At 40.9% G+C, this 12724-nt stretch overlaps 1 protein-coding gene across 1 annotated transcript in view; it reads right to left on the bottom strand.

Annotated features, from left to right (window-relative positions):
* fhip1aa (FHF complex subunit HOOK interacting protein 1Aa) overlaps positions 1–3990 on the bottom strand; it is a 38132-nt gene extending 34142 nt beyond the window's left edge. Inside the window, exon 1 of the mRNA XM_052137576.1 lies at positions 3769–3990. The gene's annotated coding sequence lies outside the window, so the exon portion shown is untranslated. The remainder of the gene's footprint in view (positions 1–3768) is intronic.
* Between the last annotated feature and the right edge of the window lie 8734 nt (positions 3991–12724).

Raw genomic sequence — 12724 nt, 5'->3', positions numbered from 1 at the left:
ACTGAAAGTGTGACTCTTTTTAATACAATCTGAATGCATAAGGGAAAGTGCACTTCTTAGGTCCTGTAGAAGCCTGGTATAAATCATACGAAATTAGAGCGAACGGGTGCAACGTCATTTTGAACAAAATCTGGCCAAAACAAAGATGTTTTTGAGCTTGTTTCGGTGGTTTTGAAATCTTCATACCCACTGTGTTTACCTTCTTAGTGCCATTGGTCCACATCATTGGTAGGTGTGACCTGGAGCTCCACCTACTTTGAGGCCGACAGCTAATTCGGTTTACATTGTTCCGTCAACGTGAACACAACGGCGTGCAGAGCTAATAACGATTATCTGTACGATAGTTTGTGTAGAAACACTTTCCAAAACACGCATCTGCCCAAAGTCAGATATGAAAACATTTTGTAAACAACCACTTTCTGTGTTTCTAAAACAAAGCTGTTGCTTCAGTAGCCTCAGAATAAAGGGTACCAGAGATGATTATTTTATGCCACGTTTTTTGCTATTGTATTTTATGTTTTTGTATTCTATTCTTCTATTCAATTCTATTCTTTTTTTGGAGATCAACAGCTAAAATGGCAAAGGTTCTGAAAGACATGAAACTGAATAAATGATCAAACTGTCACTTATGTGTAAACGACCCCTTTAAATTAGGTGTGTGTGTGTGGATTTTTAAGTTCATCAGCTAGCTCCCGTCTTAATATCACACAAGGAAATGCATCAATATCCTTTAAATACTGCTGGAACAAAGATCTAAACTTTTTATTTTTTTCCCCCCAAGATTGGCTCAGGCTATAATGAATACTGAATTACTAGCAACTAAATGATATCTACAAGAAAACAACATATACAGGCCTTATAACATGAACGCTACAGTGTGTACAGCATTTACAGCTTGTTAGCATTCCAGTAGTACTCGTCATGAATGGGTGATATGTTTATATGTTCAACATATGCACAACATGTTTCAAAGGGGAGTACAGACAAAATGGGAGAGATCCAAAAAAAGATCGAGAGAAAGAGAGAGAGAGAGAGAGAGAGAGAATGTCTCACAAAGTGAGATGCGTGCTTGATGCAATTACAGGAGTCAGATCAGATGACAAGATGTGACAGAGAGAGAGAGAGAGAGAGAGAGAGAGAGAGAGAGCTTTTTGAAGTCTGAATACTTCCCATTGAGACATTTTTTTCCCTCTGATGATCAAATCCATGTAAATGGGGCTTTATGAGGAGATCATAACAAACCAAATTATTTCAAATTATTACAAACGTTATGACAATAATATAATTCAAGTGATGTCCGCACCAAGCATTGCCTGGTGGTAGTCTAATCTGACCTACAGTCCTACGTGTGTGTGTGTGTGTGTGTGTGTGTGTGTGTGTGTGTGTGTGTGTGTGTGTGTGTGTGTGTGTGTATTTTAATCCCCAGCACAAGACAAGGCTGAAAGGGACTGGGGCAAACCGAGGTTGGGAAAGACATTTGCTCTACATCAGCTCTTGTTGTTTGCCACAGTTCTGGAGAATTGTGACTGATTAATACAGCTTTATTCTCCTGTAAGTACCATTAAGTCTCCAGTAGTTTTTACACCTTTACAGATAATAACTAAATCAAACTGTTCTGTTCAGGATTGAGTCACGTCAGGCTGGAATTGCCAAATGGAAGCTGAGCAACAACGTACTGTTTGGGAACATTCAGACACACACCACTATGCTGTTGGAGGTACATTTAAAGGGGTCATGTCATGCATATTTTATTTTATTCCTTCAGGTTCACTTAAAATGTTAGTAAAGGTTTGTGCACAAAAAACAGTCATAATGTAGTATTACGTGACCTTTTTCTACCCTGTGTTTAGCCCTCTGTCTGAAACACTCCATTTAAGTAGTACTACCGCTTTAAGACACGCCCACTGTTATGATTGGCTAAGATCATTGAAAAGTAGACGCTCTCCTGCCATTACAAGTGTGGAACTGTATTTTATAAGAGAGACTGAAGACTAAAATCACTCATTGATATGAACATATGTCCCAAAAAATGTAAAGCACATATTCAAACTACAACAGTTGTTTCACTGAAATACCAAAAGAAAACTGGACAAAATCGTCACACTGTTTTACTTATAAGGCATACAAGATTTGGTGATCAAATAAGGCTTTTTAAACAATGAAAATGGTCAAACACAAACGATCGTCCAGATGTAGGTAAATTTCCACCAGCTCACCAACAACTGCATGTTAAATTGTGTTCATGTTAAATGATTGAATGGGAATTAGCTGTCAGCTTTACAGTAGGTGGAGCTCCAGTTCACATGTACCGATGACGCCGACCAATGGTACTAAGGTGTTCACACAAGGATGTTCTTCGATTTCCCATGCAAGAGACCCCGGTTCAAATCCTGCTCAGAGAGGGTTGAGCAGGGCCAGTTACAGTGGTGCCGTGACCCGGATGAGATTGAGGTTTTAGGGGGTAAGTGTAACAGTAACCAGCTGGTAGGTAGCTGTGCTGTGTGTAAACCTCACTCCCATAGCCTCAAAAGGTGCACTATCGACTAACGCTGGAGGCTGTAGCCTTTAGATTCCTCATTATTGTGCTCACCTCCCACGCCAGAGACTCAAATCCAGCTCGGAGCGGGTTTTGTGGTGCCGTGACCCAGATGGGAGTGAGGTTTTAGGGGGTAAGTGTAACATTAACCAGCTGGTAGGTAGCTGTGCAGTGTGTAAATCTCACTCCCCTAGCCTCAAGAGGCACATTAGCAATTAACGCTGGAGGCTGTAGCCTACAGACTCCACATTACCGTGCCCGTCTCCCATGCCAGAGACCCCGGTTCAAAACCCGCTCAGAGCAGGTAGAGCAGGACTGTTTACAGTGGTGCCGTGACCCAGATGAGAGTAAGGTTTAAGGGGGTAAGTGTAACAGTAACCAGCTAGTAGGTAGATGTGCAGTGTGTAACCTCACTCCCCTAGCCTCAAGAGGCACATTAGCGACTAATGCTGGAGGCTGTAGCCTATAGACTCCGATTACATCAGTGAGGTGCAAACATTAACAAAACTTCCAGTGCTTGCGACTTCTTTCACCTGTGGTGAAGAGTAAACATCACAGTGGGACACCTCATCATGTGTACTAACAACCCTCTGTACTGAAAGCACAGAGACCCCTTCCCCCTGTGATTTTCACTCTTCCACTATTCTGTACTTACCATCTATATTCGGTTTCATCATGTTTACCTTTACATTATTTTCAACTCCTTTGTCTTCCCAGTTCCCACCTATGTAAACACTCTCTTCACTCAGTCATTTATCAGGATACCTGACATGTTGAACTTACACCCATCTCTTGCTTTTTTAACTTAGATAAAAAAGGATCCATATATAAAATATAGATGTGATTCCTTGTGCATGTGATGTGCCAAAATATAACATTAGCCAACCTTAACACTTAAGCTTGTTCTTCAAAAGTGTAAGTCCAAACAGTGTATCACTATAATAGTTATTTATAACAAATACCATCTGCATCTGCTTTGCATAATTCATATCATATCACATCACAAGTAAATAAGAAGTCAAGCAATTGCTTCAGAACTTTAAATAGCACTATGCTAGAAGAATAAAACCATTTTAATGTGTAAATAATCAGATAACCTGGAACAACCTGCACTTCACGTTGAGGCTGGAAACTCAATCAGTAACATATAATGATTCAAAAATAATAATAAAGATACTATGCGTACAAATAAAGCAGCAACAACAAGGACAGTATTGTAAAATAACACGTACCTCCCTCGCCTCGCCTTTAAAGTCCAATCACTTCTTTTCTCCGACACCTTAACTTCCAGCTCAGCAGCTGCTGTGTCATATTCGGCTTACAATAGCGTGTCATGTCGGTCTCGAAACTTCGGTGGAGTATGTCAGATCCCACTTTAAAGATCTTGGGACCTCTGAGGTCACCGCGATCGCTCGGTCACCTGAGCGTTGGTTAGAAAGGTGAGCAGTGTTCGGTTACAAGTCCCGCCCCTCTACACTCTAGTCCCGATGATTGGCTGTGACGTGCGGGTGCCAGCTCACACTTATTTGAATATAAAAAAATTGTAAACAAGATGAATGCCCGTTGCTATATTTCATTTAACCATTGTGCGACCGTGGGGGGCATTTTTGTCTTTTTCTTTTTTGTTTTTTGGACCATTTTGGCTGTGTTTTGACTTGAAGGGCAACGGCATACATTTTGCCAAAGGTGTGTTTGGGAAATTTTGATAGTTCAACCTCAGTTCCTATAAAACATCTATAATACACAAAATAGTCACACTCAAAATGTCCCCTTTGAAACCCATTAATGCAATATTTGCAATATTTGTGCCAAAAGTGCCATTAAAGCATAAAATCATTAATTATATGATATTATGCGTTCACTCTGGAGCCCTGGCTTCAAAATGTACATTTTTAATATTTTCCACCAGATGGCGCCATTTTTCTCAAGTTTAGCCTATGGAGCAAATACAAACTTTTCCCCTATTTTCTGTTTGATGTATTATAGAGACCTGCAGGACAACTGAATAAATGATGCAGCTAACATTGTGTTTGTGTGTGTGTGTGTGTGTGTGTGTGTGTGTGTGTGTGTGTGTGTGCAGGACTGGACTGGACTGGATTGGTAATCTGGCATACCGGGCATTTTCCCGGTGGGCCGACACACTTTGGGGCCGTTCAGGGGTGGATTGGCCATCGGGAGAACCGGGCGGGCCGACACACTTTGGGGCCGATCAGGGGCGGACTGGCCATCGGGAGATCCGGGGCGGGCCGACACACTTTGGGGCCGATCAGGGACGGACTGGCCATTAGCTCGGATTAGGCAACCCTCTGTGAATGGTTACTGTTAAAGATTTAGGCTGGAAATGGTTTTAGGTTTTGAGGTTCATATCCCACTAGGGGAAATCTGTGAACCGTCACCATTGTGTTAGCTCACCCAAAAATCTAATTCTGCATTCTGTATCATCCTCATGTGGTTCCAAAATCAACAGACTTTCTTCTCCCATGGAACACAATAGGAGGCGTGGCTTTAATCATCTTTGACTTTTTTTACATCTTTTTCCATTCAGATTGTAGCTGGAGAATTGTAGCTGTAGCCTTTAAGTATAATTGTTTAATTGATTACTGGTGTGTTGCTGTTTCTACATTTTAGTTACTCTCATGTGTCTAAATCCTCTTCTCATCAAACACAACACTTGTAACATATAAACACAGGTTTTTATGTACTTACAAATGCACTATCATGCAACATAAAATAACAGCAGCTGAATAATGTACTGTGCATGTACAGAAAGTGCACAGTGTAGTAGATGGCACAACTACGTTGTATTTCAATCTTATTAATGATAAAGAATGGGGTCTGGGTATCTCAGAGAGTAAAGACGCTGAGTACCACTCCTGGAGTTGTGAGTTTGAATCCAGGGCATGCTGAGTGACTCCAGACAGGTCTCCTTAGCAACCAAATTGGCCTGGTTGCTAGGGAGGGTAGAGTCACATGGGGTAACCTCCTCGTGGTCGCTATAATGTTGTTCTCGCTCTCGGTGGGGCGCATGGTGAGTTGTGCGTGGATGCCGCTGAGAATAGCGTGAAGCCTCCAAACGTGCTATGTCTCCATGGTAACGCACTCAACAAGCCATGTGATAAGATGCGCAGAATGACGGTCTCAGACGCAACTGAGATTCGTCCTCTGCCACCCAGATTGAGGCGAGTCACTACGCCACCACGAGGACTTAGAGCGCATTGGGAATTGGGCGTTACAAATTGGGGAGAAAATGGGATAAAAAGAAAATAAACTAATGATACAGATTTCAGATAATCAACACAGCACATCTGTTGTATTTTCATGATTAGTTTGACTGTATGAATTTATAATTATTTAAATGCAATGCCTGCTTCTAATTGGATATTATGTGTTTTGCATATTACAAAATACATTGGTGCATTTAACTACTGAAAATAGCATTTTTAACCATGTTTTAACATTGGGAACCAGATTGGACAAGGGTGTGTGGGTGTTTATGAAACACCTCTCTTAAAAACAAGGCCCTATTATATTGAAAATCAATTTTCAAATATATTTTCAGTTTACATGATATGTTGATCTAGAACAGATGTATATTAGTGTATAGGAAAAAAAAAACGTTATTTATAGATGATTGATGTCATAAAGGGATATAGTCAGTGTTAAATATTATGGAAAAAGATGGTAACTTATTAAATCACAGTAATTTAAGTAGTCAGTGTAATTTAAACATCTCCCTTGAGGTTTACCGTAAAGATATTAAAAATATTAAATTACCAATGATTGGCTTCATAAAAGAACATTTAAAATAAAACAAACTCTCCTGCAACACTGTTCAAACTTTCAATTGTGGCAAAATCTTCCTTCATATCTATTTAAAACGTATTAACAATGAAATAAATCAAATGTGATTTATAGAATAAATGTATAGATTAAAAATATATTTCGCAAAATAGAATTCAAGGATTTATTAGATAAAAATGTACCTTATATGTTTAACCCTTGCCTAAAATCTAGTCTGTACCGCCCTCTGCTGAAAAACTTGCACATGCGCGTTTAGCCACATCTTTGTTTACGATGATCGCGCTGAACCAGAGAAGATTTAGCAGAGACGGGACACTTCTGTTTAACAAATTTGGAAAAATTGGAACGCTCAACCAAGGCGCTCTCGCGCACAACGGTTAACGAATGTAGAAAGGAAGTCCCGCCTTACAGGTAAAAGAGCCAATCACCTTTTAGATACAGACATCACCTGTCAATCAACTCTAGAACGTGCATACGCATTAGCTATATAAGCCGGGACAATTGCGTTTTTTAGAATAATATGAGGTAAAGAAGCACAATTTATGATTTCAGTGTTATAAAATTGTTTTTCAAATTTGAAATATGTTCTTTGATCGTAATCTTGACCAACCATTTTTGAGATGTCGGTCTTTCCCCATTCAAGTAGATTAGAGCTGCACTTGCATGACCGGAAATAACCTCCCGATCCATAGATGACCGACAGTGGACTGACTTGCTAGTGAGACTTTGGCTGAACACACAATATCGCTATGAAGCAAAAACACACCGTCAGATTTCCATTAGGAGAATTAAAATATCATCGTGCTAGTTACACAAATTAAAAGTCAGATTTTTATTTTTTTATTTTTATATTAACATTTTGTGTTGCGTTATCGTGTTTGCCAAAGACACTACAGTTTCTCTGGTAATCACTGTTGAACTGGACCTGGTTAAGGGAGCGTATGGTACATTTAACCCTTAAAAGCATACTTTGGGTCTTTGGAGACACGGGACCTCATTCCACCCACTGTACCTCATCCATTTTTTGGAGTTGTGCCCACACCTCATTAGTATTCCTCAACCTATCTCTTATAAATAGTGTAACACAAAATAAATATGTATAATGGTTTTTACAGCAGTGAATAGGTTCTCTAGCGACCCAAGTGATTTTTTATAAAATATATATTTATAAGTTTACTATCAGAGGATATCTATTTATTTGTGTCTTGCAAGATAAATGAGTACTATATTCACAAATAAATACTATATCACGTTAATATTCTGTGCTACAATGAACAATCAACAATGGTGAATTACGGGGGTCTGGGTATCTCAGCGAGTATTGACGCTGACTATCACACCCGGAGGGTTTGAATCCAGGGCGTGCTGAGTGACTCCAGTCAGGTCTCCTAAGCAACCAAATTGGCCCGGTTGCTAGGGAGGATAGAGTCACATGGAGTAACCACCTCATGGTGGTGATTAGTGGTTCTCTCAATGGGGCGTGTGGTGAGTTGTGTGTGGATCGTGAAAAGTAGCATGAGCCTCCACATGCTGCGAGTCTCCGTGGTGTCATGCACAACGAGTCACGTGATCAGATGCGCGGATTGACGGTCTCCGAAGCGGAGGCAACTGAGACTTGTCCTCCGCCACCCGGATTGAGGTGAGTAACCGCACCACCTCGAGGACCTACTAAGTAGTGGGAATTGGGCGTTCCAAATTGGGGAGAAAAACAAAATAATAAAAAAAACAAAAAATATTGTGAATTCTGAATATTTCATATGTGTCCACACGTACATATTATACATGCAATTTCTAACTCAAGTTGCCGCTGTTGTTTCAGTGATTGACTTGATTTACATTTGACATTGCTATCTGACAAAAAACAACATTTAATTAAACTATAGCGAGTACAACACATGAACAGTGTGAAATGACGTATGACGTATCATTTGGGTGTACTACTGAAACAATTAAGTTGTGCATCTGTTTAGTCTCAATAATTGCCTGTGAAATTACACAGACGCTATACATATGTTACACATGTGTAGATTATGTGTTTTGTGTAGCTCAATATGTGTTTGACCGCCAGTTGCATCTCTTGAAATTTCATTGTGAAAATAATGAATCCTGTTCTTGATTTGTCCTGATTTGCTGCAGCATCTTTTTAATTTATGAAAAATAAAACGTCAAAATAAAACGTAAAATTATATTTTATTTGACACTATCTGGGTATTTTGTACATCCATTTTTGATAGATAGAAGTTCCGGGTCTCTAAAGACCTGAATATGTACGAGTGTTTGGGAGAATGACTGTCAGGGGGTTATAAGGGAAAGGAGGTGGCGAGAACCGGCTTTTTAAAGTTTGATGATAAACTTAACCAAAAACATAAACACATACAGGGCAGCTGCCTGTACTTCTCTCTCTCTCCCGAACCGCCGTCTCCGGTCACCTTTATCCCTTGCTCGCCTCATCAGACTGATTGGGGTCCGGGTGTGCGTCATTCCGGCCCCGCCCCACCCTCCTCCAGGGGCAGCTGTGGCTCAGGTGGTAGAGCGGGTCGGCTACCAATCGCAGGGTTGGTGATTTGAATCCCGGCCCACATGACTCCACATGCCGAAGTGTCCTTGGGCAAGACACTGAACCCCAAGTTGCTCACAATGGCAGGCTAGCACCTTGCATGGCATCTCTGCCGTCATTGGTGTGTGAATGGGTGATTGGGACATAGTGTAAAGCGCTTTGGTAACCTCTAAGGTTAATAAAAAAGCGCTATATACAGTGGGTACGGAAAGTATTCAGACCCCCTTAAATTTTTCACTCTTTGTTATATTGCAGCCATTTGCTAAAATCATTTAAGTTCATTTTTTTTCCTCATTATTGTACACACAGCACCCCATATTGACAGAAAAACACAGAATTGTTGACATTTTTGCACATTTATTAAAAAAGAAAAACTGAAATATCACATGATCCTAAGTATTCAGACCCTTTGTTCAGTATTTAGTAGAAGCACCCTTTTGATCTAATACAGCCATGAGTCTTTTTGGGAAAGATGCAACAAGTTTCTCACATCTGGATTTGGGTATCCTCTGCCATTCCTCCTTGCAGATCCTCTCCAGTTCTGTCAGGTTGGATGGTAAACGTTGGTGGACAGCCATTTTCAGGTCTCTCCAGAGATGCTCAATTGGGTTTAAGTCAGGGCTCTGGCTGGGCCATTCAAGAACAGTCACAGAGTTGTTGTGAAGCCACTCCTTCGTTATTTTAGCGGTGTGCTTAGGGTCATTGTCTTGTTGGAAGGTGAACCTTCGGCCCAGTCTGAGGTCCAGAGCACTCTGGAGAAGGTTTTCGTCCAGGATATCCCTGTACTTGGCCGCATTCATCTTTCCCTCGATTGCAACGCAGTCGTCCTGTCCCTGCAGCTGAAAAACACCCCCACAGCATGATGCTGCCACCACCATGCTTCACTGTTGAGACTGTATTGGACAGGTGATGAGCAGTGCCTGGTTTTCTCCACACATACCACTTAGAATTAAGGCCAAAAGTTCTATCTTGGTCTCATCAGACCAGAGAATCTTATTTATCACCATCTTGGAGTCCTTCAGGTGTTTTTTAGCAAACTCCATGCAGGCTTTCATGTGTCTTGCACTGAGGAGAGGCTTCCGTCGGGCCACTCTGCCATAAAGCCCCGACTGGTGGATGGCTGCAGTGATGGTTGACTTACTACAACTTTCTCCCATCTCCGACTGCATCTCTGGAGCTCAGCCACAGTGATCTTTGGGTTCTTCTTTACCTCTCTCACCAAGGCTCTTCTCCCCGATAGCTCAGTTTGGCCGGACGGCCAGCTCTAGGAAGGGTTCTGGTCGTCCCAAACGTCTTCCATTTAAGGATTATGGAGGCCACTGTGCTCTTATGAACCTTAAGGGCAGCAGAAATGTTTTTGTAACCTTGGCCAGATCTGTGCCTTGCCACAATTCTGTCTCTGAGCTCTTCAGGCAGTTCCTTTGACCTCATGATTCTCATTTGCTCGGACATGCACTGTGAGCTGTAAGGTCTTATATAGACAGGTGTGTGGCTTTCCTAATCAAGTCCAATCAGTATAATCAAACACAGCTGGACTCAATTGAAGGTGTAGAACCATCTCAAGGATGATCAGAAGAAATGGACAGCACCTGAGTTAAATATATGAGTGTCACAGCAAAGGGTCTGAATACTTAGGACCATGTGATATTTCAGTTTTTCTTTTTTAATAAATGTGCAAAAATGTCAACAATTCTGTGTTTTTCGGTCAATATGGGGTGCTGTGTGTACAATAATGAGGAAAAAAAATGAACTTAAATGATTTTAGCAAATGGCTGCAATATAACATCCATCCATCCATCCATCGTCAACCGCTTATCCTGTGTACAGGGTCGCGGGGGGCTGGAGCCTATCCCAGCTACCATTGGGCGAAAGGCGGGGGACACCCTGGACAGGTCGCCAGTGCAATATAACAAAGAGTGAAAAATGTAAGGGGGTCTGAATACTTTCCGTACCCACTGTAAGTGCAGACCATTTACAATGACCATGCATTTAAGGGTTAACTAGTTGTAAAGACAGAAAAGGGGATTTTATTAAAGTTGCACACATACAGATTAATTAAATGAAAGGTATTAATGCAATATAAGTTTTTTCTCTTTTGGTTAGTGTGAAATAACGATCACAACTTTTCTTTGTCAGTTGGATTTGAGGAGAGTTGTCGACCTTAAAAAACCCAGAGAACAAAAATAGCTGTACCCCCTCTGTGCATGGTGATAGAAAACACATGCTTTGTTCATTTACTGTTTTCAACCCCGCAGCATCCCTTTCCATTTCAAGTTGTGTCACTTGAGTCGCACCTAAACAAATCAATGTTCATGGGGTGTAACCCTGAGAAAAATTCTTGATATTTTATTTTTCCTGAAAAATGCATGATATATTAAAAACTAAATTCAAGAAGCCTTGTTGGAAAGATGACCAGAGCGGTTAAAAGCAGAAATGTGAAGCTCGTACATTATTAGATATTTATTGGATTTTCCCAGGCCTCCTTTAGGCCTTCATCTCATATGCCTCTTCCACCACGGTAAATAAACACAGTTTTTTTATTCACAGCAATTCCAGTATCGATTTCTCAGTTTCAGTCTTTTAAATGTGTCTTTATGAGTTTTTCTGTTCACGGTCTGTTGGTTTGGCAATATAAGCTTGTTTATTGTTATAGAGCTTCTTTGGCTATATTCGCCCCCTTAAATTCTGTTATTCTTTTAGGCCCAGTGGAGGAAAGGTCCTGCCTCCTCGCCCTCTACCAGCCAAAACAGGCCCAGGATGACCCCCTCCTCCTCAGTAAGATGGTGCCCAGCGGTGCCCTTCTGATCAGGGAGCTCCACAAGTAGTAGATTTTTAGAAGAATATTTCAGCTCTGTACAATGCAAGTGAATGGCTGCCAAAAAGCACATAAAGGCAGCACTGAAGCAATCCATAAGACTCCAGTGGTTTAATCCATGTCTTCTGAAGTGATAACAATAGGTGTGGGTGAGAAACAGATCAATATTTAAGTCCTTTTTACTACACATTCTCCACCCTGCTCAGTCAATCTCCACTTTAACTTTCACATTCGTCATGCATATCGCCCCCTACTGGTAGGGAGAAGATTTTCTAGCAAAAAGTACTTAAATATCGATGTTTCTCACCCAGAACTATCATATCGCTTCTGAAGATGTGGATGAAACACTTGAGTCATATGGATTACTTCTATGCTGCCTTTATGTGCTTTTTGGAGCATTGCAATTTTGGCAGCCATTCACTTGCATTGTAAGGACCAACACAGCTGAGATATTCTTCTAAGCAATCTTCATTTGTGTCCTGAAGAAGAAAGAAATTCACACACATCTGGAATGCCATGAGGGGGAGTAAATGATGAGAGGATTTTAATTTTTGGGTGAACTGTCCTTTTAATGATCTTTGATTTACAATAAGGTTATACTGCATACCTTAAACTTAATGCATGATTTTAATAGTTGTTAGTTCATAATGCATTAACTAATGTAATACCACGGGTCTTTGTTGAATGCTTGATTCTGATTGGTTGAGGGACGTTCTAAGGTGTGCAATTATTTACTGGTAAATGCACGGATATGAAGTAGTTCCAGGTCTTGACCACATAACGGTTCCATCACTTCGAACATATTATTATTTCAAAGAGCCGTAAGGGTCCCTGGGTTGGCCGAGTGTTTGGGTATGTGTCTGTACAGTAAAATGATCTTCACATATATGACTATAAATCTACACCAGAGTCTGATCTGTCTGTGAGGGTGTGGAGTGAGCCATGGCACAGTATGACTTCACAGCAGAAGCAGAGGATGACCCGCCCTTCCAGCAGACAAGAACTTTGTAGAGTA

This window comes from Xyrauchen texanus, chromosome 11 (genome assembly GCF_025860055.1).
Source record: "Xyrauchen texanus isolate HMW12.3.18 chromosome 11, RBS_HiC_50CHRs, whole genome shotgun sequence".
In the NCBI taxonomy this organism is placed as follows: domain Eukaryota; kingdom Metazoa; phylum Chordata; class Actinopteri; order Cypriniformes; family Catostomidae; genus Xyrauchen; species Xyrauchen texanus.
Note: the sequence above shows the minus strand (reverse complement) of the source record. Positions and strands in the feature narration are given on the sequence as shown.